This window comes from Acinonyx jubatus, chromosome A1, assembly GCF_027475565.1.
Source record: "Acinonyx jubatus isolate Ajub_Pintada_27869175 chromosome A1, VMU_Ajub_asm_v1.0, whole genome shotgun sequence".
In the NCBI taxonomy this organism is placed as follows: domain Eukaryota; kingdom Metazoa; phylum Chordata; class Mammalia; order Carnivora; family Felidae; genus Acinonyx; species Acinonyx jubatus.
The window spans coordinates 232,544,695-232,571,249 of NC_069380.1; positions in this window are offsets into that span (position 1 = coordinate 232,544,695).

Sequence of the window (26,555 nt, forward strand, 5' to 3'; positions counted from 1 at the left end):
GAAGCCAGAGGGGGTGGGGGCGCCGAGACCCTGACGGAACCTCCAGGCCATGCTAAGTTTAGATTTCGCTCAGAGTGTAAAGACGGCCGGCTGGAGGGTTTGAAACCAGGGGAGGCATGAGTGGATTCCTCCTTTCCGGTTTGTTCATCGCTCCAAAATGTAAGCTTTGTTCCTAGAATGAAGGAGAATGTCTGGCATGTAATAGGCACATGAAAACTACGTCGATGGGCCTTTTTTTAAGCCTCAGGTGAAAAGAACTATTACAGTCAAGGCCTTTTGTGGATTCTGGAAGACAACGCAAGTAATCGGATGGGCAGAGCCGTGATGGAAACACTCGTACGATTATGCAGAAACCACCTTCTTAACTAAGGCACACACTTACGTGCAAGGCTACAGAGCATGAATGTGGTCCTTTTTAATCAATAATGGCCTCTCTCTGTGACCATTTTGGAGAGCTTCTGGAATGAAAGCCGAACTCCAAGGAACCTACTATCGGGGCAGAAGCATCTCCAGCTGCACAGAGAAAAAGGAAGGGTACGGGGGAGATGGGTGGCGAGTGTGCAAACCGGCCCCGTGCGGAAGGTCCGTGTGCTCCACATGCTCTGCTCTGTGAAGTGGAAACGCAGGGTTAAGCTCTGCGGCCGCCCTGGATGTCATCACCCCAGTCCACTGTAAGCGTCCCCTAAGACATCTTTCTGGTTCTCATCTCCAACCCCCCCCCCCCCGCCCCCGCATGTTTCTAGTCCAACCAACCTGCACTCTTATCAGACTAATGCTCCCCAAACACCCGTTTCATCATGACATTGCCTGGGTCAAATAGTTACGACCTAGACAGCATTCATCTAACAAATATTTATGATCTGGCAGCCTGGGCTGCTGGGCCACAGCAAAGCCGATCTGAACAAGCTATCTGCATGGTCCTTGAGTGTTCAGAGCCTGGAGAAATGCTGGTGGCAGGGGAGCACCTTCATTAGGAGCTAAGGTTCCTGCTCTGGGCAGGACCAGACTGGCATCCCTACCGAAGCATCGTGTGGTTCCCCAGCCTTCTTTTCTGCGAAGCGCACACCCGCCTCTCATGGGGGGAGGAAACAGGTGAGGAATGACCCACCCTAGAGGTCAGGAGAGATCAAGAGCGTCATCCAGAGGATTCCGAGTGACACTCATTTAGGACACTCCGGCTTGGCTCCTGATTACCTCGCACACTTTTTTTCTGGCTATTCCAAGAAATTGCAAATCCCCCCCTCGGTAGCTATTTGCACCTACCTGCTCACTTCCTTTCAAGTGGCAGCCACGGGAAGGGGGCCGTGCATCCACTGAGGATGAGACAGAAGGTGTCAAGTGGTCAACGCATTAGGTGTTTCTCTGTCCTATCCCAGCGAGACTTCGTCCCTCGGGTGTGGGTTCTAAGACTGCTGGGAGACTGGATCTAACTCAGGCTCAGTGGTGAGGGGTGGGGCGCGGAGAGCAATCGAAATAAATAAAAATGGACTCATGGTCGTTATCAGGGCTGAGGATTTCGGCGACTCTTGCATCACTCTGTGGAGCGTGGTTTATCGGACCCAAGTTGTGGATGAGGCAATGGAGACTCGTGGAGCCAGCCAGCTCCTACTCATACTGTAAGCAACGGCTAGGGTCACTGTTCGCACCCTTACTCCACAGCCCACGTTCTCCCCCTTGTTCCGTCCTGACCCTCAAAGAGCGTGAGACCGTTTCTTGGACCGGCTTTTTGTGTCAACGTTGGGTCTGCTCCTTCAAAACTGGTGAACCGCTTTTCCGAAATTGAGTGATGAGACAGTCCTTCTCTGGAGTGGCCGGTCGTCAGTCTAGGAGGATGGTCTGCCCATCCCACGGAGCCCCGACAGACAGCGGGACAGGTAGTGCTTACCAAGCTATTGCAAGGAGAACGGGTCTGCTAGTTATTAAGTGTCTGGAAGCTATTTCCCAGTTTTTAAGTAGCCAGGATTTGCTGCTAATGTAGTCAGAGTCAACATTACGCCCACTGCTCATAAATGACTTGTTTAGAAGGAGGCAAGACATGTTGTGACTTGGCCGCCTTCTATTCTTTGGAGATAAGGTAAAAGTTCCTAGTAACGAAACATGAAAACAAACACATTGCAATTATTTAACATATGTTACAAGTAAATAACTGGAAAATGCACATTTGCCTTCTTTCCCCCTGCCTTTTATTATTTCCTTTGAACTAACACGTCCCCCCAGCTGCCAAACACATGTTTTTGGGGCAGTAGAGTCCCTGGGAGGAGCGGCCCCGGGTTCCCTACTGCTCTCTGCCCGGCGCCGAGGTGCCCAGGGGACGAGATGACGCTCTCACTCTGCCCATGGGTCACAAAGGTCCTCGCACACACACTCGATCCAGTTCAAGAAATCCTGGCTTGTTATTTACTTCAGCAGTGAAGTGAGAGGTGCCTTTTCCAGATGGGCCCCCAAGGTAGCCAACCAGGAACAAAGCTTCTGTTTTCCTGAGCATCGGCACCCTGCCGTGTTGGGGCCACGCTGTCTGCGGAAGGCGCACCTGCTGGCGGACGGAAGTGTGAGCTCCAGAACGGGGCCGCCAAGGGTGACTACTGTTCCATCCGTTGTTCTGTCTGGAAGGTCCCCCTTCCCTTTCTGTGCCCTTCTGTGCCTCAGCTGCCCCCTGGAATTTACCTCTTGGGGTGTTTGAAGAGATTAACAGGGTGAATTGCGTAAACCCAGAGAGCAAAGCCTGGGCCATGGGAAGCATTACAGAGATGTTTGCTGTGACAGCGATGGCGGTGGTGATGGCGGTGGGGGCACTGATTAGATTATGCAAAAAACTAGTGCACCGAATGATTCGAGGTACGGTAATTACACTACCAGTAGAACAGATACATAGGGGTAAAGAAGGTTGTGAAGTCACTTGTATTATTTATTTTTTATTTAACACTGTCTTTAATAAATAAGTGGATTGCATGTGTCTAAAGAGTTGGGATTAACCTAGCAAGAAACATAAAATACCATCTTTTCACCTGTTACGTTATTTGGGAAGGAAACTGTTTTATTAATTACACTTAGCTTGGTTAAAAATTACATGCTGTGGTTCAGTCATGCAAAAATAAAACATCTATTTTCTCTCAAAAAACCCAGAGTTTTCCATGCGTCTCTTTTACTCAGGGGATTAAATATTCAAAGTAACGTGTGTTTTTTTTTTTTTTTTTCCTGTCTGAAGGACCTTCCAGGGTTACCTCAGTCCGTTTGGGGGAAACACCCAGTCTTTCAGAGGTGACCTCTTCATTACAAAAATACATGTTGTATTGTAGAATAGTTTGGGTCTCCAGAAAAATTGTGAAGGTAGTACAGAGAGTCCCCATACATCTCACACCCAGGTTCCTCTCTTACTGACAACTTACATTATTATGATGCTTTGGTTACAATGAATTCACCAATACTAATACATTATTATTAACTAAAGTGCATATTCAGATTGCCTTATTTATTTTTTATATTCTTTTTTTAAAAGTTTATTTATTTTGAGAGAGACGGAGATGGTGTGAGTGGGGGAGGGGCAGAGAAAGAGAGAATCCCAAGGGGGAGAGAGAGAGACAGAGAGAGAGAGAGAGAGAGAGAGAGAGAGAGAGAGAGAGAGAGAATCCAATGCATGGCTCAAACTCATGAAACCATGAGATCATGACCTGAGCTGAAGTCAAGAGTCAGATGCATAACCGGCTGAGCCCCCCAGGTGCCCCTCAGACTGCCTTATGTTACTCAATGCCCGTTATGTATTCAGGGTGACATCCTAGATACCTTGTCACCTTAGACACCTCTTGGCTATGACAGTTACTGAGTTTTTTCTTGTTTTTGATGAGTTTGTTTTGATGTTTTGAGGAGTCCTGGTCAGGTATTTTATAGAATGTGGATTAAATGGGATTTATCTGAGGTTTTTCTCACCACTAGAATGACTTTATGGGAGGAAGGTCCCTGAGACAAGGGACCATTTTTATTTAATCATATCCAGGGTGCATGCGACCAACATGACTTATCACTGTTGATGCTGACCTTGACCTCCTGGCTGAGGGAATGTTTCTCAGCTTCTCCACTAAAAAATCACACCTTTTCTTCCTTTCCGTAGTGTACTCCTTGGAAGGAAGTGACTATGTGAAGCACATACTACATAGTGGGGAATTTTACTTTATGAGTTTTGTCTTTGTCTGGGTTGCGATCACAAAATCCGATAGACTGAGTGGCTTGTAAACAACAGAGATTTATTTGTCATAGTTCTGGAAGCTGGAAAGCCCCAGGTGAAGGTGCTGGCAACTTCGTTGTCTCGTGGGATCTCCCTTCCTGGTTCATAGATGACTGTCTTCTCACGGTGCTCTCACATGGCAGATGGGATGAAGAAGCTGTCTGAGGTCTCCTTTATAAGGGCACTCATCCAATTAATAAGGGGTCTACTCTTATGACCTAATCATCGCCCAAAGACCCCACGTCCAAACACTATAACATTGGAGGTTAGATCACAACACATGAATGGGGGAGGGATACCTAAAGATTCAGTCTATAGCAAATATCTACATAAATTACTGGGAGTTCTTCTGCATGGGAGGTTTGTCTATTCTTCCATATCTATTTATTTAAAAATTTCTGGATATCAGTGTGAACTCATGGACATTTATTGTGTACTCTGAATTCCAGTCCAATACGGTCGTACTTCTTTTGTAACTTAGGTGTTTAGCAATGGCCATGGGGAGCTGTTCCAGTTGGCTCCCGTGTCCCTTTGAGACACCCCATTATTGTGCTTTTCGTCTGCTTGGTTGTTTTTGAGAAATTCCTTACTTTGGGCCCTACAAGATGCTCCAAGCTCATCTTTTTATATCCAGTCATGGAATCAGCCCTTTATCTGAGGAATCCTGGCTCCCGTATCAGAGACTGGACTTGGAAGCCGAGATCTGGGAGCCAGATATACTCCTCGCTCCTGGGGTGTTGTTGCTTCTTGACCCTCTCAGCTGGCTTGGCAAGGGAATACTGTGTGTGTTTTAACTCCTGTATATATTAATATCTCGCACATATTTCTAGAGGGAACATACTTTTCAATATTTTGCTAATTATGAGTTTATACAGATATTTTAGACTCTCCTCCATTGCTTCATGGATCATTCTAGTCTCTCCTTGCTCATCTGTAACTTACCACTCCGACCGTCTGCCATCCATCCTCCTAATTACTCAGTGACAATGTTCATGTAGAGCAGTAGCATATTTGTTAACCCGTACTCCCACACGAAATAACTTTATCAACTGATGTACGGTAAGACCTCGCTTTGTGAGCATAAATCATTCTGGAAACATGCTTGTAATCCAAAGCACTTGTATATCAAAGTGAATTTCCCCATAAGAAATAATGGAAACTCAGATGACTCATTCCACAACCCCAAAGTATTCATATAAAAAAGATTACAATACTGTAATAGAATGCAGAATAAAGAAATACGAAATATAAAGGAAAACATATTAACCTTCATGGGTGGTGTGCAGGAGACAAGGGAGAGGTGGGTTACTGTGTAGGACAACTTTCACTATCACTAACGAATGTTACTACAGTACAGAGTTTATAAACTCTTGGAATAGACTGTACTTAATGGAACTGGCAATAAGGCAGCAGAAGAAAGGGTCTCTCTCTGCAGGCAGCCTGACCTAGAATGCAGCAAAGCATTCCTAAGCTCACTCTTATATGGAAAAGCAAAGGACTGTCCTTAGGTGCTTTGAAGTGACAAAAAATACACCAATGCCAGTTGTGGGCACCTTCCAACATTTTGAGAAATCACTGATTCCTGCTAAACACAGTGGCCTGAGACTGAACATCTGAGCATGGCAGATGATCACCCACAATCCCGCCGAGATAGAGAGAAATGGGGGGGGGGGAGGAGGAACTATTGGCTCAGTTGTGATCATGTGACGTTTGGAGTCATGTACTGCTCGTATTGCAGGACATTGCTCGTTTATCAAGTTAAAACTTATTAGAAGTGTTTGTTCATCTTGTGGAACACTCGTAGAACAAGTTACAAACCGAATTATAGATTCCACTAATATCTGAACTTGCTTAGGATGGAACCCCCCTGCCCTGTTCCCCTTATGAGATTGTTTCATTTATTTGTTATAGTGTTAGATTGTTTTGTCGCATTGTGCAACATATTCGGGGATATCCTGACCTCCACTGTAAGGATGTGCCAGAGTGTGTTTATCTGTTCATCTACTGAAACACATTATGGCTGCTTCCACTTTTAGGTGATAATGAATTATCGTTAATATTCATTAGTATAATGAATTAAGTTATAAGCATTTATAATGTTGGTGTGGACGTAAGTTTTCAGAGCAGTTGGTTAAATTCCTAGAAATACGATTGCTGGCTTGTATGGTAGGACTTTGTTTAGTTTTGTAGGAAATTTCTACACTGGTTTCCAATGTGGCTGTGCCATTTTGTATTCCCCCCAGCAATAAATGAGAATTGTCATTAGTGTGCACACTTAATGACAGTGAGCTTTGATGGGTGGTTTTTTTTTCTGTTTTGTTTTGTTTTTGTTTTTTTTGTGTGTGTGTTTTTGTGTTTTTGTTTTTGTTTTTGGCCATTCTAATATGTGTCAGTAAAATCTAATTGCTGTTTTAGGGACGCCAGGGTGGTTCAGTTGGTTAAGCAGCCAACATCAGCTCAGGTCATGATCTCACTGTTTGTGAGTTTGAGCCCTGAGCCAAACTATGGGAAGAGCCCAAGCACCCATCTCCTGATAAATGGATAAAGAAGGTGCAGTATGTACACCTTCTAATAGAATATTACTGAGATAGAATAGAATAGAATAGAATATTCTAATAGAATATTACTGAGATATAAAAAGAGAACGGAATCTTGCTATTTGCAATGACATGGATGGAGCTAGAGAGTATAATGCCAAGCAAAATAAGTCAGTCAGAGAAAGACAAATACCATATGTAGAATTTAAGAATCAAAATGGATGAACATAGAGGAAAAAAAGAGAGAGGGAAGCAAAACATAAGTGACTCTTAACGATAGAGAACAAACTGAGGGTTGATGAAGGGAGGTGAGTGGGTGATGGGCTAGATGGGTGATGGATATTAAGGAGGGCACTTGTTGGGATGAGCAATGAATATATGAGTGATGAATCACTAAAGTCTACTCTTGAAGCCAATTAATGTAAGGTTTAAATCAGGTAGTCTGAGCTCTTCGCCAACTCTCTATTTTCCGTATTATGCTGGCATTCTAGGTCGTTTCCCCTTTCATGTAAACTTTTGCTGGTGACTTCCAAATGGCTTGCTTGGAGTTTGATTGGAATTATGTTGAATCTATACCTAAAGTTGAGAGGAATGAAGATTTTAATGTGCCAAGTCTTCTAATCTGTGACCATAGACTCTCACCCCATTTCTCGGCATCTTTGATTTCTTTCATGAGACTTTTTGTTTTCCACATATAAAGCCTGTACATATTTTATTATAGTTATGTCTAAGTCTTTTATGTTTGGGTGCTATTGAGGAAGATACGCATTTTTAAATTTTAAATTCCAGTTGCTTTTCACAAGTATGTAGGAAAGTAACTCTGATTTTTTATATTAACGCTGCATCCTGCAACCTTGCTGTCTGTATTCACTTATCTGTTCTAGGACTTTTTTGTGTGTCAGCTCTTTCAGATTTTCTGCATCTAAAATCATGTAATCTGGAAATGAAGACAGTTTTACCTCTTTCTTTGCAATCTGTACCTCTTTTATTTCCTTTTCTTATTTTATTTATTTTATAATTTTTAATTTTTTTAAGTTTGTTCCTCTTGAGAGAGGGAGTGAACAAGCATCAGTGGGGCAAGAGCAGAGAGAGAGAAAGAGAGAATCCCAAGCAGGCTTCATGCTGTCAGTGCACAGCCTGATGTGGGGCTTGAGGTCATGAACTGTGAGATCATGACCCGAGCTGAGATCAAGATTTGGATGCTTAACCGACTGAGCCACCAAGGTGTCCCTCATTTTCTTATTTTATTCCATTAGCTGGGACTTCCAGTGTGGTGTTGAACTGGGACATCGAGAGAAGACATCCTTGACTTATTCAGAATCTGATGGGGGGAAGTATCTAGCTCCTCATTAATTATGAAGTTGGCTATCGGTTGTTTGTAGACATTCTTCATAAAATTAGGAAAACTCCATCCTATTCCAACTTTGCTGAGAGTTGTTTTTTTTTTTTTAATGAGCTGGTGTTGGATTTTATCAAATGACTTATCTTTTGCACAAGATAAGATCTTAAAGGTTTTTTTTTTTTTTCTTTAGTCTGCTGATATGATGGAGTAAACCAATTGATTTAAAAAGTTTTGGACCAGGCTTGCCCAAATTGAATACCTACCACTAAGTTGTGAGTATAATTTTTTTTGTATACATTGTTTGGATTTGATTTGCTACTATTTGATGAGGATTGTTATGTCTATGTTCATGAGACATATTAGTCTGTCGTTCCCCTTCCTTCAATGTCTTTACTTGGTTTCATGATTAGGGTAATTCCAGCCTCATAGAATGAGTTAGGAAGGGTTCCACCTGCTTCTATTTTCCAGAAGAGATTGTAGAGAAGTAGCATCATTTATTCCTTAAATATTTAATAGAATTTGTCTACGAAACCATTTGGGCATTTTTTTTTTCTTTTCTGATGATTATTAACTCAATTTCTTTAATGATATCATTTTATTCAGGTTCTGTTCAGATTATCTATTTCTCTTTTTTAGTTTTGATATTTTGTATTTCAAGTTATTTAATCTAAGTTATCAACTTGGTAGGCACAGAACTATTCATAGTGTGCTTTAATAATCCTTGTAGTGTACTTGGGATCAGCAGTAATGGCATCTTTTTCATTCATGATATTAGTAGTTTATGTCTCTATATTTATTTCTTTTTGAGCCTATCTAGAATTTATCAATTTTGTTGGTTTATTTATTTATTTAAAGTTTATTCATTTGTTTTGAGAGAGAGAGAGAGAGCAAGAGAGAGCGAGCACGAGCAGGGGAGGGGCATATAGAGGGAGAGAGAAGAAGCCCAAGTAGGCTCCACGATGTGAGCGCAGAGCCTGACTTGGAGCTCCAACCCATGAATTGTGAGATCATGATCTGAGCTGGAACCAAGAGTTGGACGCTTAACTGAGCTCCCAGCTGTCCTTTATTGGCCTTTTTCAAGAACTAAGCTTCGGTTTCATTTATCTTTTTCTATTATTGTCCTAATTCCACTTTTTACTAACTTATGCTCTAGTTTTTATTATTTATTTGTTCTACTTACTTTGGGCTTAAAATGATCGTCCTTGTCTAGTTAGAAACTTCTGTTGTTGATTTTATCTCTGTTTAAAATTTTTTAATATTTGCATTTAATGCTACAAATGTCTTTGTAAGCACTGATTTTTGCTATATCCCACAAATTTCGGTAAGCTCTATTTTATTTTCATTTAGTTCAAAGCATTTTAAAATTTCTTTTGGAAGTTCACCTTTGACTCATGAGTAATTAAGAAGCGTGTTGTTAAATTCCCAAAGTAAACATATTAGACAATTTTCTAGCTATCTTTCTGTTATTACTTTCTAGTTTAACACCCTTAATGTCTGAAAATATACTTAATATTTCTAATTTTTTATTAACAAACTTTTTTTTACATTTATTTATTTTTGATAGACAGAAAGAGACAGAGCACAAGAGGGAAGGGGCAGAGAGAGGGGGAGACACAGAATCCGAAGCAGGCTCCAGGCTCCAAGCTGTCAGCACAAAGCCCGACGTGAGGCTCGAACTCACAAACTGTGAGATCATGACCTGAGCTGAAGTTGGATGCTCAACCGACTGAGCCACCCAGGCGCCCCTTACTATTTCTAATTTTTAATTTTTTTAATTTCTAATTTTTCTAATTTTTAAAATTTCTAATTTTTAAATTTGTTAAGCTATGTTTTATGGCGCAAACTGTGATCTATCTGGGTTGCTGCTCAAGGTGAGTGTAAGGAGAATGTGTATTCTGCTGTTGGTGGTGGAGTAGCTTATCAAAGTCTCCACGTTAAGTGATGAATAGTTCTGCTCAGGACCACTATCCCCTTCTGCCAACTTGACTTCACAACTGCCGATAGAAGGTTGTTGAAGCCTCCGGTTGTGACATATATTTGTCAATTTCTCCTATCTGTATCATCAATTTCACACTCTGACATCAAGAGCAAACCCATTTAGGATTATGTCTTTGTGACGGAGAGCATCCTGGGTACCGCTGAGAAGGGTTTTTGCAGACATAATTAGGTGATTTATTTTAAAACAGGAAGGTGATCCTGGATTGCCCCTTTGACCCAATCTAACACACGAGCCCTAGAAGAAGCAGAGAAGTTTCTCTGGCCGGGGGCAGAAGAGACATGTGCAGAAGGGGCAGTTGGGGAGACTCTAGACATGAAAAGAAGCTGTGTACCGTTGCTAGTGCTGATACAGAAGATTCCGCGAGCGGGAATGTGGCTGCTAGAAGCCAAGAAAGACGCTGGACCGACAGCTAACGAGGAGGATGGTCCTACATACACCCAGCAGTGAATGGCACCAACAACCTGAATGAGCTCGGACGTGAATCCTGCCCCAGAACCCCCAAAAAGGGGCGGCCTCTTCAACACCGTCATCTCAGAGTCCTGAGGCCCAGAGCGGAGAGACTGGAGGAGTCACACTGTGCCCAGGCCTCCCACCTATGAAGCTACGAGGCAAGCAGTTGTGCTGCTTTAAGCCACTGAGTTCGCAGGAACTCGTCACAGCAGCATGAGGGATCAAATGCCCTGTGCCTGTGGCGGGGGGGGGGAGGGGAGAGACTCTGGAGACAAGGGGGAAGAAGAGCCACTGGGGAAGCCACCAAGCAGGGTAGGGGCCGAGGTGTCTTGGCCAGCTCGGACGCCATGACAAATTAGCACAGGCTGGCAGCTTACAGGACAGTCTGCGGACTGGAAGTCTGAGGTCAGGGGCCAGCGCAGCCGGCTTCTGGTGGGGGCTTCTTCCTGGCCTGTGGACGGTCCTACTGTGTCCTCACTTGGCCTCGCCTTGGCCCACTCGTGTGGAGGGAGAGTGGGCTCTCTGGAACCTTCTGCTTCCTCTCGTAAGGGCACCACCCCATCCGGAGCGCCTGTCTTCACGACCCCATCGGACCCTGCTCTCGTTTTGGGGGCCACACGCATGTCCAGTCCGTCCCGGGGTGTATGCGTGTGTTCTCTGACATTGTGGTGGGGACTCAAGAAAGCACACGGCAGAGAGAGAGCACAGGGCGGGCGTGTTCAACACTTCCTGTTATGATTAGGCGATTGTCTGCACAGGAAAACAGACTACCTTGAACACCAGCCTCCCTTCTCCCCATCCTGTTCCGGACTCTCCCTACACACCCTGATCTCCGCTCCCAGAGGTGAGCCCTGTTTGTCCGTCAGGATCTGCATCTTGCTGGACTTGGCCCGAGACCCTATGAATGTCCGTTGCCCAGAAGTGAGGCATCCGTGATATCTCGGGGTGAGAGTCCTGATCAGCCAGGGGAGGAGCCCCACGGCTACTCCCCGCACCCACGTCCGCCCCCGGCCACACCCCCCGGTGCCAGCCACGCTGTTCCCTCCCTCCCACGGACTCGATCCAGTTTCCACAAGGCAGGCTGCCCATAGCCTCCCTGGATACAGCGTACTTGTCTGCTCACCTCCCGGGTTCTCTTAACGCTGTTCATGTGACCATCACATCCCCGAAGACGCTGGGCTGTAGCTGTTTCATTAAGCACAGAAAACCCCCTTCACTGGGCAACCTTCCGAAGCAGAAGGCACCTCGTGTCACCGGTGGCAGGTCCTCGGCAAATAGTGAAATCGCTTTGTGTTTTTTTTGGCGGAACAAAGGACGGAACAGACGATCGGTGGCCACTCTTGGCCTGACGCTTCCCTCGCTACATTGGCTGTTAGCTTCCGATCCAACCCGCGGTACCTCGGAATCCATGCTTTCCGGGAAAACTCTGAATGTCTGCAACGTGCTGAGTGTAAGAGCCGCCACAGTGAACAAGATGACACGGGGTCCCTCACGGTAGCCAGCGGCAGCCTCCGGGAAGGATGCGGACATCATCGCCGTCCGTGGAGAGCACCACAGGGGAACCTCTCGAAGGTCCGCCCCAGAGGAGACTGGCAGGGCCTAACCTGGCACCATCCGGGAGGCCTTCTCCGAGTCCTGCGTGCAAAGAGCGCGCCTGAGGATGTGTGAAGCCAGGAGGAAGGAAAGAGGCCAGCGTGTGCAAGGCACTGGAAGATTCTGACTTGGCTGGAGGGTGGCAGAGGCAGGTGCAGGAGGCTCGCAGGCATGTGGTCTGATGGGGCCGTGGAAACGCCGTGTGCAGGGACGGCAGCCTCAGCGCAGCCTGGGCCAGAATCGTGAGCCTGGGGCCTCCTCTCTCAGACCTACCCATGGGCTTCTGCTCCCCCTGGGACACCGCCTGCCGTGAACGGGAGTTCAGGGTTGGAATCTCCCGGATGGGGGGACATGGGAAGATGCTCCCCGTGCTCTGCCCCCCGCCCCCCACCTCGGACGGGCTGGATGTCGCGTAGCCTCATTTACACGCACGTTCCAGACTCCGTGGCCCGCGTCCTCGGGGGTCCCTCTCGCACTCCGTCACCTTTCTTCAGTAAGCGCAGGACAAATGGGATGGACGCGCATGAGATAATCCAGGCCGGGACCTCGGGCCACGTCTAGCCTTTCCGACGTGAGCCCCATGGGTGGGTGACCAACCTAGGAACGAACACGTAGGCAACTGAAAACATCGATTCTGAAAACAGGAGCGCAGAGAGCTTTAGCCCACGATCTTTCACGTCTGGGTGGGTGTTTTCTATCAATGTTCGGATTTGCCAGGAAGTCCTCTGGGCTTTGAGAATGGAATCGGTTCCGGCGTTAGAGTGGGCTCCTCCTCGTAGGGACCCTGAGCCGTGGGTTGCAGGCCCAGGAGGAACCCGCGAATACCATCCCGAAATTTCCTGCGTTATGTTTGAGCTCAGGATTGCACGTGGTCCTGAGCGGAGTGGGGGAGGCCGCTTGCCCTCTACAGTGGTCTTCCTTAGGCATCAGCGTTCTGAGCAAGGCAGGCCAGCAACATCCCCCAGGGAGTTCTCTTAAAAGTCAAGGCCGCCCTGTCTTACTCAAGTTCCACTGAACCAGGAAGGTGTGTGGGTCGGCCCGTTGGGGAAGGGCTGGTAGGTTTGCCATCAACGTCTGACCTCATCCTCCCCCGCTTCGTGGGCACTGAGGTGGCTTGCAAAGCACCCACGGCTGCAAAGGAAGATCGAGTCAGCGGTTTGTAAACAGCTCCCCTGCCCTGGAGAAAGGTGCCTGCTCCTGACGCCAAAATGCATCTTTTTCTTCACACTTGAACCCAGCTTCGCAGCCAGAGCGCCCCCCGGCTGGCTTCTCGGGGAGGAGTGCTGGGTGAGGCCCGCAGCCCTGCTCTGCTCCTGACTGCCTGGAGGAGGAGGCAGTGAGGAGAAGGAATTCCTTGAGGACAGGAGAGGAGAGGGGACGGCCACGCTAAAGGCTTCCTTACGGGGGCCTGTGTCCCTAACTCGAGCCGGCTAATCGCTCCTCCTTGGGACAGAGTGGGCGGCGGGGAGCAGGGGACAGGAAGCCAGGCCCTTCTCCTGGTGCCGGGATAGGCAGACGGAGACTTCCCACCAGAGGAGACGGGGACAGGTGACATTGTCTCTCTGCTGCTACCAGCGTCCTATTTTTCCCTTTCCAGGCCTCACACTCCAGCTCAGACCGCACGATGCAGAGGTTCAACACGTCCCTGCAGAGAACTTCATGTCGGCCATGCTGCCGTCTGGCTTCCCCGCATACCGACCCCGGGGGCAGTGAGTGTTGCTGGAGAAACACGCACGACAGGGCCCTCTGGGCCAGCGGGCTTTCCCGTAGAGTCTGTTACCTGTGAGACAAAACTGACTCTGCGTTTTGTGAGTGCCCTCCAGCGATGCCCTCTCCACTGACCTAACCATCTCCCCCAGAATTTACCTGCCCCCCCCCCCCCCCCCGCCCCGTCCAGCGACTTCACGGAGACACAGCGGCACCCGCAGCGTTAGCCCCTGGGGTTGTCTGCTGTGGGGTCGGTGACTGTGTGTTCTTCCCACTGCCCGCTGCTCACACCGGGTCCTCTGGCATCCGGCCCTCCCAATGTCCTTCTCTGTCTCCTTCAAACGGCCCCAGAGAAACACACTCGCATCTACATCATAAACAACCTACTTACGACCAAACACCTCCAACCCCTCTTGGTCCTGGTGGTTTCGCACATACGATCTGAAAGTTCTCCTATTTTTTGTGATGGTGCTTCTAGAGGTCCAGGTTGACACGTGTCCTTCCTGCCCCCCTCCCTTCAATTCTCTGCGCCCCAGCCGAGGTCCCAGTGAGGGGCCAGGAAGCCAACCAGCTGGCTTTGCTCCCATCTTTCCTGGTAGCATCTGACCTTGAAACCCCTTTCAGCTTCCGTGTGTTCTGTCCGAACACGGGTGCTTCTCTCTGGGCTCCGCCGTTTCTCTGCCCTGTGCTCGCCTCTGCTGTCGAGCCTCAGCCTTGCCCTGGATGCTTTGACCCAGGTTTCTTGAACGACCACCCTTATCTCTTCTTCATCCATTTTTCCTGATCTGAATTCAGACATTCTGCTAATCTCCACATTCACGTACCTGATTGGCTACGAGACTTCTCTACCGTGCTCTCTGCAGGCTGGGTGCTATTTGAAAACTCCCCTTGGTGGACAGGTCTCTGCTCTTCACCAAGTCTCTGAGTTGAAGGGAAAAGGCTGTGTGTGTGGATCCCAGCCCCGGAGCAAGTCTTGGGCAGCACCTTATAGATTCCATTCTTTACAAAGTCTGTTCTGCCCAAGGTCACGGGTGGAGGTCCTAGGATCTGCCTGGTGAGTCACAGTTGCCACCTTCGAAGACATCCTTACTTTGGAGTGCACACGCTGTGGCTAACTACATGTGCAAGGTCATGGAGCATCTGTCATTCGGAAGCTCGCCTGCCACAGGTAGCCTGCCTCGCCACCTGCTAGTCAAGGACACACAACCTGACCACCGTTTTAAGCATAGCAATTGAAATTCACCGAGGAGTCCCACTTCATGATTTTGATGGTAGGAAATGAAATAAACAGAATTAACAATAAGTTCTGATCGGGTCCGATGAGCCTGGATGCTCATCCATCATTTGCAGGCGGACGTGACCCCTGTAGGCTGTTTCCAGCTTTTCTGTTGAGACTCTTCCATGAGGTGTTGGTTCCATGGATCCTGTTCTTTGTGTATTTAGATAGTGTTTTTGTTTTCTCCTTTAATTCTTTTTTTTACTATTGCTTTCTTTTTTTATTTTTTTAAAAAAATTTTAAATGTGTATTTATTTTTAAGAGAGAGAGAGAGAGAGGGAGAGAGACCAAGCACGAACAGGAGAGGCACACAGAGAGAGAGGGAGGCACAGAATCGGAAGCAGGCTCCAGGCTCTGAGCTGTCAGCCCAGAGCCCGACATGGGGCTCGAACTCACAAACCGTGAGATCATGACCTGAGCCAAAGTCAGACACCTAAGTGACTGAGCCACCCAGGTGTCCCTACTATTGCTTGCTTTTATGCAATTTTGAATAATCTCTCAAATCTCTAGTTCATGGACTTGTCCAGGACAGCCTTAATAGCCCCCTCGGCTTGCCTAACCTTGAGACAGATTTTTTTCTTGACTCTTGGCCCTCGACCTCCCTTTTCTTTGAGTATTTTCTTTGGGAAAGTTTTGTAAGTCCTTTTTCTGTGCCTTTGACATACATGGGACTCTTAAAAAGGCTCTTGCCACTTTTAGAACCTAGCGATGTCTTTTTCAAGAAGACGTGAGCATGAGGGAAGATAGCACCCCTGTTCCCTGGTCTCTGTGGGAGGGTGGGAGCCTTAGTCTAATGGGTGACAATTAGCAAACACAGGTGGCCTGGTCACAGACGCGAACATTTGCGGATGCAGGAACAATCAGCGTGCAGGATGCACCTCCGTGACCATCCTCGTCCCTCATGCCCTCCAGTACTTGTCCACCAGCTCCCTTGAGGATTGAACCCTTGCCGCTCTGTTTCAGCAGAGCTGAGCTCAGACTGAGTTCTGGTCTCCCTCCCCTATTGCAAAAGCCTTGAGTCAAGTGTTTGCCTGTTTAACCTCGTCCCGGGCAATTTCTGCTTCGATAGACGAGCTGGGTTGCACTCTCCTCGCCCAGATCTATCAGGTCAACGCTGTTGCTTCAGTCACAGGAACAAGGATGACTAACAGAAAGTGATGGGATCCGTGCAAAATCAACCGTTAAATAAATAGGCTGCACAGAGACAAGATCATATGTAGCGAGACTCCACAACTCTTTCAGCCCGGAGGGTTCCTTCTTCCTTCAGCTGACATAAGAGGACTCGGGGTTCACTCAATGCAGGGTCCAGATGCCTGTGTTTTCGGGGCCCTTCAGTTCTTACAGACTATCATTCCCTCTCACTCCCAAGTCAGAGTCCTCTGCCTGGAGATGTGTCCTGCCCGGGCAAGGATAGAAAACATCTCTGGTTTGCTTCTAAAGAAGAATCCTTTCCGGGTCCTGTGGGAATCTGTATTCCTTGAGGTCACGTCTTGTGCCCGAGGTCATTGATCCTGAATCCCTAGAGAAGACGGGGACTCTGCTTGCTTGTGGACACCCCTGGATCTCCTGCTCTACCTACCAGTGCCCTCTTTATTTTGTATTCTTCCCAAGGAGCTAATTCAGGGTTTTCCATGGGCACCTCTTTCCAACTGAGTCCCGAAGGATCCTCTCTCCATAATGTATTTTTCACACAGCTAGATTGGATCTGTGTTTTGGGATCTGCCATGGAGAAAATTCTTCCCTTAAATGCCCTGCGCTTTGAGCAAACATAATTTTCACCCTTGGATATCAGAGCCAGCTACACTGAGTCTATTAATTCTGTCACTGATTTATGTTAAATCACATATGGCAAACTTGCCATGACACAGCATGGTAGGGTAGCCAGTAGGAATTTTAAAAAGTGCTCTGAAACTTTGAAAGTATTTTTTCTGCATCTGGATTTTCACTTTGAATCATCTGGCTGTACTTTATCAGATTAGGTAATGCCAAAGAAGAAAACCGTCCCCACCTCTAAAAGCATACCTCAAGGGCTTTGTTTGTGGCGAAGGAAGCATTTGTTAAATCAAACACATTTGTGATTTTTGACCAGAAACTGCATTAAGGTTTGGTAATTAGAGGAATCAGCGTGAAAAATTGTGCATCATGCAATCCAATCTCCCTTGTGAATCTAAAAAATTGGAACCCCATCAAGCAACTTGATTAGTCAAATAAAATGGATCCATCAGGGCTATTCGTGGATCAGTGATTTACTCTTAAAGTAGCAATATATTGCGGACGACTTTTGGAGTCATCTGAAAAACTGAGAGCAAATGCCTACATCTGAATGGGCAATGCGTTTCTCCAGGAACAGTCCCAGCCCCTCCCGGGATAATGCACACATTCTCAGTACTGTGTGAGTCAGGGACATCTGCTCGCTTTCCGAGCTAGAAGAATAACAGTCCGTTAGATGTGAAGAGAAGAATACGTTTCGAGGACACTTTGAATGCTGGTTTCTGCTTCCGTGTGGTTTTTCACCTGTGAGTTGTCCTTCAGGGTTTAGACTGACCATGTTTTAATGGCCCATTTGTGCCTTCTGTTCTTTCAGCCTAGATCAAGGGAGGCGTTTTTAACAATGTAACGTCCTTTCCTTAATTTTTTCTTTCATTCGAGTACAGTTGACATGCAAGGGCACATTAGTTGCAGGTGCGCAACCCGGTGATTCAGCGTTTCTGGAAGTTACACGGTGCTCACCTCAGGTGTCGCCAACACCCTTCACCATACACCGCGGTTACATTACCGTTGACTGTGTTCCCTATGCTGTGACTCATTCCTCCCGTAACAGGAGGCCTGTACCTCCCTCTCCCCTTCCCCAGCTCCGCCCATCCCCCCGTCCCCTGCCCCTCTGTCAACCATCGGTGTGTTTTCCGAATTTATAGGTCTGTTTCTGCTTCTTAACAACAATACGATTTTTAAGTGAAAATGATATGAGTTTGGGCAGTGGTGGTACATCTCCCGTAGATGTCTTTCCAAAGTAGAACAAGATGGCTCTTTACTTTTGTGGCCATATATTGGGGCATATTCCGGTTGGTGCACACGGACAGCGCGGAAGTTCCAAGATGCGTCCCTGGAGGGTGGTCGCGGGGAGAGATTGAATTCTCCGTGAGGGGTGTTGACACGTGGCTGAATTCAACGACTCCGTTACTCCACACGGGTCTCCTGGAAATGGCATCCCTCATACTTGTCGCAGAAGCGGGACAGTCCTGTCTCCTGCCCCCCTCCCCTCTTCCCCTGCGCATCCCATGGGGAAAACTCAGATCTAACACACAGCAGCAACCACGCTGAGCAAAAGGTTCGGGAAGCTTTTTTGTGCTCGTGTTTCCAGTGTCTTTCGTGTCTGCATCGTGGAAGAATGCTCTGAGTTCATGACATATAGATGGTGTCTGTGACATAGCCCAGGACTCGAAAAACCACTCGTCAAACTACATTTATTTATTTATTTATTTTTAATGTTTGTTTATTATTGAGAGACAAGAGAGAGACAGAGCACGAGCATGGAACGGGCAGAGAGAGCGGGGGACACAGAATCCAAAGCAGGCTCCAGGCTCCGAGCTGTCTGCCCAGAGCCCGATGCGGGGCTCAAACTCACAAACCGCGAGATCATGACCTGAGCCAAAGTCGGACGCTCAACCGACCGAGCCACCCGGGCACCCCACCAAACTACATTTTCAATCATTGTGCTGCAATCAGATGGCAAAGCATGAGTATTCGGAATATATTTGTTTGATAATTCCATTAGTGGCAATGAGATAAACGAACGAAAAGAATCCGAAAGCAAACCCTTACTTTATTTTCATTAAAACGGCATTACAGGGGCGCCTGGGTGGCTCAGTCGGTTCAACCTCGGACTCTTGATCTCAGTTCAGGTCTTAATCTCAGGGTTGTGAGTTCAAGCCCCATATTGGGCTTCATGCTGGGCATGAAGCTTACTTGAAAAAAAGGCATTACAAAACCCTATTAAGTCAATTATAAAACCGGTAGTATATTTGCATATTGGCTACCAAGTAGAACACAACATAATAGAAGGGTTTTCCAGACGTACGCGTGGCCACTGCATCGAAGCGTGAACCTTCTTTCCTTGTGTTACGACATCTAGAATATGAAAATTCATTTTGATAACACAATTAGTGTAGACAATCGCTTAACTAGCAGTTCTTTGAATTAGTATCAGCACGACTGTCCCCAAACATATCAATGTGCCAGTCGCTATTTCTGTCTGGCTCGTACTCGCTGAATTATCTGACTTCCCAATTGCCAGATTTTTCTGCCTGACGGAGCCCAGGGTTTGTTCTACAGGGCATTACGACGCTCTTCGTCCTTCGGAAATAAAATTCTGTGTTTACACTTTTCTTTTCAAAATCCAAAGGCTTATCTTTGCTTGCTTACCTCCTTCTGAATTCAGTGAAAACAATAGTGGGAGTGAGGTAGTCTAATGTTATCTTGAATTGTTGTGACCGGAGCATCACAAAGGGAGGGGCTGCTCTGTTGACTGCACAGTAAGCCTACAAAGTCTGGAAGGGTTTTTAAAGTCTCTCAGACACAGAATGAGAACTTAGACGGATGTTCCAGTGAACAAACGGATTCAAAAAATATTTAGAAATAAATAGAACTCTCAGGGCGCCTGGGTGGCTCAGTACGTTGAGCATCAGTCTCTTGACTTTGGCTCAGGTCATGCTCTCACAGTTCATGGGTTCGAGCCCCAAGTCGGGCTCTGTGCTGACAGCACGGAGCCTGCTTGGAATTCTCTCTTTTCCTCTCTCTCTGCCCTTCCCTACTCACTCTCTCTCTCTCTCTCTCTCCCCCTCTCTCCCTCAAAATAAATAAATAACATGTAAAAAATTAAAAAAAAGAAATGCATATAACCCTTGATTTCAGCCGCTGCATTATTTAGAAGCCTTTCATGTTTAGTTAATGTTTTGGGTTTGGATGAGACCACCCAGAGATTTCGGAGAAACGTTTCATTTCTGAAACCTGTTTAGGGTATGCTCCACGTGGAGCAAAACAGCCCCACGGATTCTGCGATCAGCAGGAGCTCTGGATCATTCTGTCACATCAGCTCTGGCAGTCAAAGGTCCTTCAGAAGTTCTTGGCCACTTCCTGACCTATCGTTTTATTCATTTCTCTAAACACTAGGAAGCTTGGACCAACTTTTCTAGTAAAAGTCAAGCCTGGCAGCCATTCTTGCTCAGATAGCCAATTCCTTTCTCTTTTCCCACCCGCAAAACATGCCATCACCTGGCAGCGGGCAGTGATCCTGCCCCTGTGGAGAATGTCACTGCGGAATGTACCTTTCACACCTCCGGGGGTGTTGTGGGTGACATGTCTTCGCGCCTAAATGAATGAGGACCAAAAAAAAAATATTACAGCTATAAAGAATGTGTCTTTCTGTTTTGTGGACTCGGGAACGTGAGCCAGAGAAGAGGAAATCCTGTAGACGGCAGCCCAGGGCCGCTCAGACAGCTGTAACAAAATCCCACGGGCCAGGCAGCTGAAACAGCAGGGCTTAGGGCCTCGGTATTTGAATTTTGGGGGGTGTTGTGTTGGTCTTCGCCTGTTGATAATGACGGTCTTGGCTGGGAAGGCCGGAGGCACCCACCCAGGCCTCTGTTACTTTTAGTGAGTCCGCAGACATTGCCCCTGCTAGAGCCACCGTGGTTGGACCGGCCTTTGTGATTCTTACTATGCTCTCAGGATGCACTTCAGCAAAAAGCGTCGGGGAACCTAGGGAGCACGCTCTATTACTCACAGGTCCTGCGGGGTGCACCGCGTGTCCAAGGTCACACAGCCAGGTCATGGGTAGAAAGGGAGCGTGGGCGGACCTGGGGCTCTGCTTTTACTGGGGGCGAGGGAGAGGTGCCTAGGACTTAGTGGGCTCACTATCGCTAATTTGAAACAAGAGCAGGGAAGAGGGTGTGGGGAGGGAGAAGCAGCATCTCTCGAATCCTCTGTAAGCTGGATACCGAGGGCTTTCTGCGTCGGTGACCTCCTGGGTGTGGGCAGACTCAGTCCTTACCTGGTTGTTTCACTGGGGTCTGTGTCATGCAGCTCGCAGTATGCTTATTTGAGATGGATGTTTTTGAAACGGGTGCCTTGGCAATCAAAAAGGCTAGGGGTGCCCGGGTGGCTCAGTCGGTTTCGTGTCAGACTTCGGCTCAGGTCAGAATCGCAAGGTTCGTGGGTTCCAGCCCCACGTCAGGCTCTGTGCTGATAGCTCAGAGCCTGGAACCTGCTTTGGATTCTGTCTGCCTTGCTCTCTGCCCCTCTCCGCTTGCACTCTGTCTCTCTCTGTCAGAATAAATAAACATTAAAAAAATTTTTTAGAAAATGATTAATGTCAGGCACTTAGGTTACGATCGAAGAGCTTAACGCCAGGCCTGTCCTCCACAGGGGGATACAAACACTGGGTCCATGCTAAGCACAGATTCCCTCTTTCTGACTTGGAAGGCAGCACCCAAACGCTGGAAAGTGGGAGGCATGCACTAAGAGGCCTTGTAAAGACCATTTTTATTGAGAGAAACAGTCATTTCTTAGACTGATAGACTATTAATTTCAATGAAGGACTTGATTCAAATATGTTCTGGAAGTGGTAAAATCAACAAAATATTTTTTAAAAGCCTCAAACTTAACCTTCAACTGGGAGGAAATAGGCGTTATTGCATTGATGAGAAGGTCATTGTTGGGTCAGCCCCAGGCACCTGCCCTCACTGAACACCCGGTCACAGGTGATGCTTTGGGCTTTGGCTACCGAGGCCAGGAGATGGTCCCACCCTAGATTCAGGCAGCGGCAGAACCTAGTGCCAAATCCCAGGGGGAAAAAATCATGCCAATGTTCCCCAAAGAGCGTTTTCTATATTTATAGCTCCAGAAAAAATAGTTACCAGCTACTAGAGGCCTCTGTTCTGGTTAAGGACCCAATCATGTCCTCCCTAAGTTCCTTTATTAAAACCCTAACCTCCACCATGACCATATGTAGAGACAGAGCCTTTGAATGAGATCACGAGGGCGGGGTCCTGATCCAATAGGACTGATGTCCTTCCGAGAAGAAACACAAGGCACGCATGTGCAGAGAGGAAACACCATGTGTGGACATGAAAGAAGGCACTTGGCTTCGGGAGAAACTAAACCTGTGCACACCTTGACCTTGGACTCCCAGCCTCCCAGAACCATGAGAAATCAACGTCTACTGTTTCAGCCACCAGGGCTCTGATATTTCGCTATGGCGGCCCCGGATGGATTTCTGCATCCTTTCTCTGCGGAACACTTTTGGTTAACACGTGAGTTGTGATATCTTGATCTCTTCTACTTATGTGTGCGGCTGTGTCATCCGAGCTTACTGAAGACACGCCGGAATGTTTAGCCATCAGTCTGTGAAACACCTGCTCTCTCACTCGGCCAGCCACACGCTGACACTGAGCTGTTTGCGAAGAGGTGTAACCACCCCGCCCCCACCACCCAAGGGCGTCAATCAACCGTCTCCGGTGGCTTGCCCGCCAAGGACTGTGCAACGGAGAAAAACACAACCCAGCGTCTGCCTCCAAAGAGAGTGCCCTGACAACTAACAGTCGGTATGGAGGGCCTGATTGGAGATGAGCTATCTTCAGTCATAGGCCCAGGATCTTCAGATGTCTCTCCAGTCCTCTGTTTCTAGACACAACAACAACAGCGTTTGGACTCTAGGACTGATTAATAGAGCAGCCTTCTGTTACCTGGCCTGCAGCTGGAGATTCTCCCCCAGCTTGGACGCTCCGGGCCCTGCCACCCTTGCTGTGGCCTGGTGTGGGGCAGGAGTAGTGAAGACTGTGGTTCCGGTCACGTGCTGCAAATCCATTTGAAGAGTGCTGCTTCTGTGAATGTCAGCCCTTGACTATGGCACGCATGCAACTTACACGAATCCTTTGAAACTGCCTGGCCTGAGGCCACCACATCTCGGTTCTTGCTGAAGCGACTGTTTTTTCCAGCCACCTGCTACGTGGTGGACGGGCTGCCTCAAGCAGACGACACTGCCCTTGGATCGATGCTTGCGTTTTCTTAATTTAGCTGCAACAGGATGCTCCCCATTTGCTATCCGGCAACCAAGGCGTTCGGCTTCTTCCGTAATGACGTGCGCCGTGCTGTCGCAAGATCCCCCGGCTCGCTTTGCACTCCTTGGGCCTCAAGAATGCTGTGCTGATCTCAGGCCGTCACTCTCTGAAAGACAGACAGGCTGTGTGACCTGTACATCCTCAAAATCCCTGCGTCACCAGGCTTGTGTGTGTTAGATGAGGCTCCCCAAGCCCCTTATGGCTCAAAGCATGGCTACAAAACATAATTTCACTCCATGTCTTAATAAGTTAAAACGTTCTGGAATGAGGGGCGCCTGGGTGGCTCAGCCGGCAGAGCGTCCGAGTTCAGCTCAGGTCATGATCTCACGGTTCATGAGTTCTAGCCCCACGTCAGGCTCTGTGCTGACAGCTCAGAGCCTGGAGCCTGCTTCGGATTCTGTGTCTCCCCCTCTCTCTGCCCCTCCCCTGCTTGTGCTCTGTCCCTCTGTCTCTCAAAACCAAATAAACATTAAAAAACAAAAGCAAACAAAAAACTTTCGGAAATGTGTCATCCAAGGACCTAGATTTTTAACCAAATCCCAGTCTTCTATTTCTAAAAGGAAGACAATAAAAATCCTGCATCTCATGGTGAGATAATTGAATGCGGAATATGAGAAAGGGCTTTACAAAGCAGTCTGGCATCTCTCAAGGCTATTTTAATCTGTTGTGCATCTCATCGGTCTTTCTGTTCTGGGAAGTGTCAAGGGAGCCGCCCACCTCCCCACCGCCACTCGGTCAGGGAGCGGGTACGTGGACCCACCCAGGTCAGTGGTCAGACCTCGCTCTCCCTCCCTTTCCTCACCCTGGCCCAGTTCATTCATCCAGGGTTGATTCCTAAAGTAAGGCAGCTCCAAGGGTCGAGCCCCTGAAACGTCTGGATTATGGGGCGGAGAGAGGAATGCCAGGGGAGACTGTGCTCTGCGAGAGGCTGGTTCCCGTTCTGGGCAGCCCCGTCCTGTCCGGTGGAAATGCCATAGCCAGAGAGCACCAAGAGAGCTTTCTAACTTCAAGTCCTAGCCTGCCCCCGAGCACCATCGCATCTGGGCCCTTCTCTGGGTGTAAGCGCAGAACAGCCCGGGGTCCCGTGAGCCAAAGTCTTCTTTTGCGTAAGTGGTTTGAGGTGGGCGTGCAACTCTGTCGCCCAGATCTAACCAGGACGATAACAGTTGGTATTAAATCGCACGGCCCACCCGGCCTGACGGAGACCATTTGCCAACTGCACTGTTCTTTCCGTTCTGTAAGAACCAAGGATTTTTGGTCGAGTTATGGACTTCTGTGATATTATAACTACTTCTTTTATATGCACACAACTTCAGCATGACATCACCATCGTTTCTGGAAACTCTTTCTGCGTGGTTGAATATACTGCAGTTCAGAGCCAACGGGGCTAATAATCCAAGTATTGTTCAGGATCTCGATAACACCGTCACTACCTAATTGTTGAACTCAATGGGGAACTTTCCAGGACTGGGGATTCTATGTCAAGGGAGCCCTGAGTTTGTTCAGCAAGGGAAACCATTCCCCCAGTGGGGATTTCCTCTCCCCATCCTTCGATCTGGCCCGCCCTCCTAGGGTTCTTCAGAGCAAGTAGCGAGAAGGAGCTGGAGAAGGCCTATAACCCACATAGGCGTTGTGATAATAAGAAACCAATAGATAATGTGTTCCAGAAGAATCAAATAGCCAAGAGCTTTGACTTATGGGAAAAAAAGGCAACGCTGAAATTTATCATAATTCAGTATTGACTTTGTGACAAGCGGCTAAATGAAATCTTTGACTCATTCCTTGCAAATTAAAATGTCTTACAAAGCAGCGTCTCCTCATGCCAAACACGTCAATCCTCCAACCCACCGTTAGTGTCTTCCACAGCAAAAGAACGCGGTGTCACCGTGGTTGGATCCAGGGTGCTGACTGCTCTGGCACATTCCTGGCCGCCCCACGAAACCGGAGCGCGTGACGCTCCAACAGGCTCGTCATGTCTTCCCGAAGTCGACCATGTGCAGGAGGGTGTGTTGTGTGCATCGGTCCTCCCCGGGAGCTCGTTGACGCGAGTCCGCGCTTGGGCCCTGGGAAACGCACCGCTTTGGCTCTTGGTCTTTCAGAAGTCAGAGCACAGCCAGTAAAACAGAGAGGGCCAGACCATTCCTTGGGGGGGAAAAAAGTGGGTTTCAAATCAGAGTGGAAATAGATCACGTTGATAGTGACAAGGAAAGGAGTCTTCCAAGGGAGGCATTGGTCAGGAGGCTGGGGGCTCATGGCTCTCCTGAGAGCGGGGTGCACTGACCCTTTCTGCTTCCGTGGGACAGAGAGGCAGTCCGGTGGCGATGAGGGTGCCGGCTGGGGTAAGTCACAGCAGGTCGTGGGGAGCGGGCAAGGGCCCTCAGTGTGACGGCACTGTAGACCCGGCTCAGTGTCTGTAGGCACGTCTACCACGGAAGGAAGATTACCTTCCCTTGCCTTCCACGCAAGCTCATCCTTGGAGAGGAAGAGACAGGCTTTATTTTTATTGCAGACGTGTCTCGTGGAGGGCAAGACTCCCCCTGCCCCCGCTTCCCCTGCCTCCCACCCGCTCCTCTCTCCCAGGTCTGGTCATGGCCTTGGTCAGGAGACTCTGGGACCGGCACGCACGCCTGGGCTGCACCTCCCACGGAAAACCCTTCCACTGGCCGTGGCTGCGGGGGTGGGGCCCTGTGACCACCACGTCACGGAAGAGGCTGGGGCTCCATCTTCGGTACTTGGAATGGAGGAAAGGGGGGCAGGGGTGGGAGTTTTGGGGGCAGATGAGGAAGAAAGATATTGAAGGGGGAGGAGAAAGGGGAGCAAGGAGGTTCCCCGCATGAATACCCTGCAGAGAGACCCGGGAGTGTCCCCAGGACGACCTCGCAGAGATCTGAGTGGTGAGGCCTCGGCCAGTCAGGGGAAGAATCCTAGGAAACCATCCTCTCTGGACCCTCTGGACTCCGGGGGAGTCTGGTGCAGAACAGCAAGGGATAAGATAGCAAGGGAAGGTGGACACTCTGTATCTCCTTCCTCCCGGGGCAGAGGCTTGGATGCCAACGCCCAGCCGGAGAAACACCTGCCTCCGTGCCCTGTCCCAGCTCTCTGGGGGACCTGGGGAGTGCAGCCTGCAAGGCTGGGTCCCGGGGCAGCTAGACCCCTATCAGTTAGTCCCTCATGTCAACCAGAAACTCAGGGAAGTATGACAACTTGGAAATATCAAGGGGAGAAGTAAATCCCCACAAAAAAGCAAACCAGAATCGACCAAAGAAATACGCAGAAGTAGGCTGACTTAATTTCTCCAGAGAGCATCCAAACGCC